At 60.7% G+C, this 6,000-nt stretch overlaps 1 protein-coding gene across 2 annotated transcripts in view; it reads left to right on the top strand.

Annotated features, from left to right (window-relative positions):
- Positions 1-2,099: 2,099 nt before the first annotated feature.
- COL6A2 (collagen type VI alpha 2 chain) overlaps positions 2,100-6,000 on the top strand; it is a 29,855-nt gene continuing 25,954 nt past the window's right edge. For both annotated transcript variants that reach the window (XM_070407036.1, XM_070407037.1), the window contains exon 1: positions 2,100-2,206. The gene's annotated coding sequence lies outside the window, so the exon portion shown is untranslated. The remainder of the gene's footprint in view (positions 2,207-6,000) is intronic.

The following is a 6,000-nucleotide window of genomic DNA, read 5'->3' as shown; positions in this document are numbered from 1 at the left end:
CTCAACCTCAGCTGCACATTAGAATCACCTGGGAATCTTTTTAAAATCCTGATTTCTGTGGCCCAGGTGATTCTAATGTGCAGCCGAGGTTGAGAACCACTGCCTTTGGGGGTCAAACGACCCTTTCACAGGGGTCGCCTAAGACCATCGGAAAACACATATATAATTACATATTGTTTTTGTGATTAATCACTAGGCTTTAATTATGTTCAATTTGTAACAATGAAAATACATCCTGATATCACATATTTACATGACGATTCATAACAGTAGCAAAATTACAGTTATGAAGTAGCAACGAAAATAATTTTATGGTTGGGGGTCACCACAACTTGAGGAACTGTATTAAAGGGTCGTGGCATTAGGAAGGTTGAGAACCACTGCTCTAATTGAAGGAGCGGGCCTGTCTTCCTACCCCCGGAGCCCCTGTGGGAAGCCCCCTGTGAGAGGGCAGGTGCATGCAGAGGGCAGCACACAGGCCCTCAGTCAGTGGGCCCCAGCAGCAGAATAGTCATCATCAGACTACCACACTCATGCACATGCACATGTATACATAGACACACATGCACCCACATGCTACCAGGTGCACACACACACACTGATACATTCACACACTTATCTACACACACACCCTCTCCAGTGCCCCCTGGCTCCAGGCACCCACAGCCCACAGGAAAGGCACTGTGGCCGAGGAGAGCAGTGACTGGTGCCCAGGGAGGGGGCAGTGGAAAGCAGAATGGGTGCTGATGGGTGTCCAGCCTGAGGGGCACTGGGAGCTGGACACCCGTGGGAGGCCGTGTGCTGGGGTCAGGACAAACTTGCAGGACTTTGGACATCAGAGCAGGGCGTCCTGTCCTGGGGCTGCAGGGCGGCCTGTCCCTCCCCACCCAGGAAGTCGCTCCCCCTCTGCTTGAACTGTCACTACTGCTGGGCTCACCAAGAACACAGTTGCCTCCACAGACCCCTGCCTTTGGCACCTTACTATCTGGCCAGGAGATGGGAAGTGGGGTGCAGAGAATCAGAGCCCAAACGGAAGGTGTTCAGGAAGATCAGAGGGTGTGCATGCAGGGACACCCCACCCCACCCCCCCACCCCCGCCCCAGCCGAGGACACACACAGGTGACCCGGAAGCTCTGGGGTCTCTCTTCTTTTGGCGGGGGGAAGGGCGGGGGGGCGGGGGAGGGGGACTCAATCAGAGATTTGCAAGGCTGTTCATCTGAGGCTGGAGCTGCGTCAGGTTGCTGCTCCCCCCACCCCCAAGGATGGCGGTGATGTGGCCTGTCCTACAGCCCAGGCACCGAGCCCCCAGTCCCGACAACATCCCAGCTCAAAGAGAAGCCCTGGTCCGGGGGGCCTCCCGCTCCACCAAGGCCTTGCCAGACTCCTCTCCCAGACTCCTCTCAGGTAGGACATCACCGTGGCCTCAGAGCCCAGCGCCAAGGGTACCTGTGGGGTTTTTGCAAGGAAGAGGGTCCTCACTCCCCACCCAGCGCACCTGAGGCTTTGGCTGTCCTGGTTGCCCTGGCCTCTCCCAGCCAGCCCTGCCCTCTAACCTGCCCTTGTCACCCTCTGAGCAAGGGCATGGGTTCTGATTTTGATTGGTGTCCTGGCAGGAGCTGTCCCCAGACAGAGTAAGGCTGGAACCCCGCTCTGCCTGATCAGGGGACACTGAGCTGGGGGACACCGACGGGAGGGGGAATTGAGCTGAGGGACGCAGCTTCTTCGACGGGGAGTGCTGGTCTCCCCTCCTCGGCGCTCGGCCCTTGGCCTTCGGTGCAGGGTGTGGTCCCCAACCCCCAAGCCCCAGTGAACGGCAGGGAAGCGGGCGGAGGCAGCAGGGCGGACGGATGCGGGGGGGGGGGGGGGGGGGGCGGCTCTGACTGCGCCCACGACTGTTTCTGGAGAAGTGGCAGCGCCCCACCCTCGCCGCGTCGAGCTCGGGGTGGCTCTCCCGCTCCCACTGCCTTTGGCCTCCCGGATTCTCCCTTTTGTCCCCCCGCCGCCCGTCCCCCCACCAGCCCATCCGCGGGGCCGCAGCGCCTCCCCGTGGCCGCGCTCCGGGGGCGGGCTGGGAGGGGGCGGGGTGGTATAAAGACGGCGGCCCCTCCCGCGTCCCCTCCCTCCTGCCCACTCCGCGCGGCTCTCCGCGGCCAGGACCTGATCCTCGGACGTGCACAGCGAGGGCGCCCCGCGCGCTCGGGGTCAGGTAAGCGCCCCTCGACCCTGGCCCCGGGACCCACGAAGTGGGGACCTGGGGTTCGGCCCCGGAGCCTGGGCAGCCCGCCTGGAGCCGCGTCCTGCTGGTTGGCAAGTCCTGCTGGACGGGACAGGACCGTGCGGGACGCGGAGGACCCGGTCCCGGTCCGCGGGCGCCCCGGTGGGCTCTCCCGGGCCGCGCCCCGACAGCTCTCCCCGCGGTAATGGCCCCCCTTCGCGGCCCCATTTCAACCACTGGGTCTTGGATCACAGTTCCTCACGTCCACGCCTTGGCTGCCTCGGCAGTGGGGCCAGGCGGTGCCGCGTTTGGACTGTCCCCACTTCGGCCTCTTCGGGGACAGAGTTGGAATGGGGCTTCCTCCCTATTCCGGGCCCCCTGCTGAGATGCTGCAGCTCGGGCTGTCTGCTGGGGCCTCACCCCTTCCCTCCACAAGTTACCGAGTAGCTGGAGGGGCTCAGCGTCTGCAGTCAGACCCGGGGCCCTGGGACCTCCGGGTTTTCTGTGGCCTGGAGGACACCTTCAGAGGGATTCAGCCCAGTCACCCCCGGGAAGACTCCCCTTTGTGTGGAACTGGGCACAGCGTCTCCCGGGGTGCTGGCCCCTCTCCCCTGGGCTGAAGGAGAAGGCACTCCTCCTGGAAAGAATGGCCTGGGATAGAATGATCTGGGGGGGGGGGGGGGGCGAGAATGGAGGGGAGGCGGAGGGGGAGAAACAAGGGAGGCGGGAGACTTAGATACCCCAAGGGTAGAAACAGGGCGGGGAGAGGGGACAGGTCACACACCCCCACCCTCAGTATCAGCAACAACCCAGCCTTCCCCCCATTCGTCTGAGGCTGGAGGTGCCCTCTACACCCCTGCCTCCCCCCCTCAAAGTCTGCTGGGGAGACAAGCAGGGGCCTGAGTGGTCGCAGCAGGGAGTGAGGTGGGAGCCCAGCTGATCTCACCTGTGGTGGCTTCCCATGCAGGCGGGCCCTGCCCCACCCAGCACTCCTCACCCCACCGGTCCAGCAGAACCCCAGGAGCCCAGCACCCTCAGGGCGGGGGGGGGGGGTCAACCTCTGGGAGGCCGACGGACCCTAGTTACATAGTAACTACACAAACGGCAGGATGCGGCGGCTCAGGTGTTCCCACCTCTCCACCCGGTGCCCACCCGCAGCATGGCCCCTGTACCCAGAGAAGAGACTGCAGGCTTCCGCGCCCACACCCCTGCTCTAAGCCGCTGTCCCAGCGGAGGGGAACTGCACATTTAGATGGATGCCAAAGAGAAGGAGGCTTGAGATCCACAAATTTCCCTCGTTTTTTCCTTTCAATACCGTTCTGACCAGGAGACCATCTTACATCTGCTTAACATCCACGGCCAGGAGGCGGGGGACGGGCATGTAGGGCTTCAGGAGGGAAGTTGTCTGCCTCGCCTCGGTCATTCAGAGAAAGGAGTGGGGCTGGGCCCCAGGCTTACGTGACTCAGAACCTCCTGGCCAGACTGGAGGGGCTGGGCACCCGGGGCCCAGGTGTGTCCCCTGGGCTGGACGTGCATTTCTTAGGCCTCTTAAAGCTGCCATGCTGTGCTGTTGAAAGTGACCTGGGAGGCCCGGGAAGACCACAGCTGGTCGGGGCAATTGTTGGGCTCGTCTGCAGGGGAAGCCACGGGGAAGGCAATGTCCAGGAGCAAAGTCGGGCGTGGTCCACTGGGCCACCTGGTCGGGTGGGGCACAGGCCCCTGCACTGGGCAGTGCACGCCCATGCCCAGGCGACTCCGCATCGCCAGCCAGCTCGGTGGGCTCTGTTGGGGAGGGAGCCACGCCCACACTCCGCAGCATCCCGTTTCTCATCTGTGTGATGAGGTCAGGATTGATAGTACTTTTACCTGCGGGGCTGCTAGGGGTCTCCAGGTGCATGGGGTGTAGGTAAGTCAAGTTTACAGGCACAAAAGACTTTGTAATGCTGGCGGGGAGAAACTAGCTCTTAGGATTGTTTTAAACACAGCCCACATTTCAATGGGTCGGTCTCTCTTGTGGCTCCTTCTGCACATTTATACAAAGCAGGATTCATCTGCTCAGTGAACAGGCCCTGGCAGGGGGGTGGGGGGACCCCTCCAAGGGGCACACGTTGGGTTGAGGCCATATCCTAAAGCAACATCCTCCACAGACCCGCCAGGACCATGTCAACACCCACGCCACACCAGCCTCGTGGTGGTGTATTGCAGACACGGTGATGAGCAGGCGGAGAGTGGGGGCCCCAGCTGGGAGGGGTCTCTACTCCCAGTAGAGCAGGGTCTGAGCCAAAACTTCTGAAAGGTGTCAAGGCTTTCAAGGTGGTTGTCAGATGCCCACCTTGAAGTGGAGAAGGCCCCGGGTGTCCGTCCTCAGGGACAGACGATGGGCTGTCTTTTTTCTTATTTGCCAATTTCATGGATGAGGAATGGCGTCTTGTTGGTTTGCGTGAGTTCTTGGTTTTTGTGTGGTTCAACATTTTTGATCACTGACTGTTTGTAGTGTTGTTATTTGCCAGGTTATGATTTACCCATTTGTCTCATGGGTGCTTATTTTTACTAATATGTAAGAACTTTTCTCCCCCCGATTTTTGAAAATTGTAGTAAAATACACATAACATAAAATTTACTATCTTAACCATTGTGAGTGTATATATAGTTCAACTAGTGGCCCAGTGCACAAAATTCGTGCACAGGGGAGGGGGTGTTTCTCAGCCCGGCCTGCACCCTCTCCAATCTGGGACCCCTCGAAGGATGTCCTACTGCCGGTTTCCAGGGGTCAGGCCTAAACCAGCAGTCAGACATCCTCTCGCAATCCGGGACTGCTGGCTCCTAACGGCTCACCTGCCTGCCTGCCTGCCTGATTGCCCCTAACCACTCTGCCTGCCGGCCTGCTCGCCCCCAACTCCCCCCCACGTCAGCCTGATCACCCCCAACTGCCCCCCGTGCCAGTGTGCTCACCCCCAACTGCCCCCCTGCTGGCCTGCTCACCCCCACCTTCCCTCCCCACTGGCCTGCTCACCCCCAACTGCTCCCCTACTGGCCTGCTCACTCCAAACTGCCCCCCCCTGCTGTCCTGATCACCTCCAACTGACCCCCACTGATGGCCTGCTTGCCCCCAACTGGCCCCCCTGCTGGTCTGCTTACCCCCAATGGCCCCGCCCCCCATCAGCCTAATCACACACAACTGCCCTCCCCTCTTGGCCTCTAACCGCCTCTACCTCAGCCCTGCCACCATGGCTTTGTCCAGAAGAACGTCCGGAAGGTCTCCTGGAAGGTCTCCCATTCTAATTAGCATATTACCCTTTTATTAGTATAGAGGCCTGGTGCATGGGTGGGGGCTGGCTGGTTTGTCCTGAAGGTTGTCCCAGATCAGGGTGGGGGTTCCCTTGGGGCATGGGGCGGCCTGGGTGAGGGGCCTGTGGTGGTTTGCAGGCCAGTCACACCCCCATGGGGTGAGGGTTCCTACTGGGGGGTGTGGCCAGCCTCGGTGAGGGGCTGAGGGCTGCTTTCAAGCTGGCAACACCCCCTTCAGGGTGGGAATCCCCACTGGGGTGCCTGGCCAGCCTGGGTGAGGGGCTGATGGCTGTTTGCAGGCTGACCACGGCCCCTGGCAACCCAAGCTCCCAGCCCCTCCTTTTTTCTTCTTTTTTTTCAGCACCTCCTTGAGTGGAGGGAAGCAGGTATCTGGGATTTATTTATCTTCTATAATTGAAACTTTGTAGCCTTGAGCGGAGGCCAGGGCTGGCCAGGGCAGGTGGGAAGCTTGGCTTCCTCCATCACTGGGGGCAACC

This window comes from Myotis yumanensis, unplaced genomic scaffold (assembly GCF_028538775.1).
Source record: "Myotis yumanensis isolate MYYU_CA2020_CCGP unplaced genomic scaffold, mMyoYum1.0.hap1 SCAF_2, whole genome shotgun sequence".
NCBI lineage: Eukaryota > Metazoa > Chordata > Mammalia > Chiroptera > Vespertilionidae > Myotis > Myotis yumanensis.
The sequence above is the reverse complement of the archived record's forward strand: the minus strand, read 5'-3'. Positions and strand labels throughout refer to the sequence as shown.